Genomic DNA, 795 nt, shown 5'->3' with positions numbered 1-795 from the left:
TTTTTTTTAATGTTTTATTTCAAAAAATAATCATAAGTTGAGTTTTGTATCTGAAAAATGGAATGGATAGTGAAACTGAATAAAATATTGACTTTTATTAGAAATACAGACTTTTTCCTGATTGCTTGTCATTTTATAAAATGACTATGAGAAGTTAAATTCTAAGATGTAACTAATACATATTTTTTTAAAATAAAAAATTTCAAAAAATTTGTTATTTTGTTCTATTTTCTATAAGGAAGAATACCAGGGTCCTACTTTGGAAGGTATGTGAATGTTTTACTAGTTCTCATCCGTTCAGCGTATGATTTTATCACATCAAAATGATGACTAGTAAAAGAATTGTAATCCTATGGAGAAGACGATAAAACACCACAATCCCCTATGCTATTATATATGCTCTTCAATCTAGTTCACTCCTGGACTCATCTCATACTGAAGTGGGCATCAGAAGAAATACAGTATACATGGAAGTGGTGGAGACCACTCAGCTGCAAGTGAGGTCAACCTGCTCATGTACAAAAGCATAAAATTATTAAGGTTTTCCAATACAATCATAAAAAAAGTCAAGCCAGATTGTAAAGGTTAAAGCTTATTAGAATGAACCTATTAAACTGCATTTTATTGGTAAACATTATCTATTTAGTAGTTATTTTATATATTCAATCTACACAGAAACACACCATTTTATTTCAATTGTATATGTCAATAATAATTTCACATAGATTTCTAAAATGATAGCTACTATGCTTATAGGTGCAGTATAAATATCTAAGCAATGTGTCTATTCTGCTT

The 795-nt window shown here is 28.7% G+C and overlaps 1 protein-coding gene across 1 annotated transcript in view; it reads right to left on the bottom strand.

Annotated features, from left to right (window-relative positions):
- DDX60 (DEAD (Asp-Glu-Ala-Asp) box polypeptide 60) overlaps positions 1 to 795 on the bottom strand; it is a 204,479-nt gene that overhangs the window by 80,464 nt on the left and 123,220 nt on the right. The gene's annotated exons all lie outside the window — the stretch shown is intronic.

This window comes from Chrysochloris asiatica, unplaced genomic scaffold, assembly GCF_000296735.1.
Source record: "Chrysochloris asiatica unplaced genomic scaffold, ChrAsi1.0 scaffold00066, whole genome shotgun sequence".
Classification (NCBI taxonomy): Eukaryota; Metazoa; Chordata; class Mammalia; order Afrosoricida; family Chrysochloridae; genus Chrysochloris; species Chrysochloris asiatica.
The sequence above is the reverse complement of the archived record's forward strand: the minus strand, read 5'-3'. Positions and strand labels throughout refer to the sequence as shown.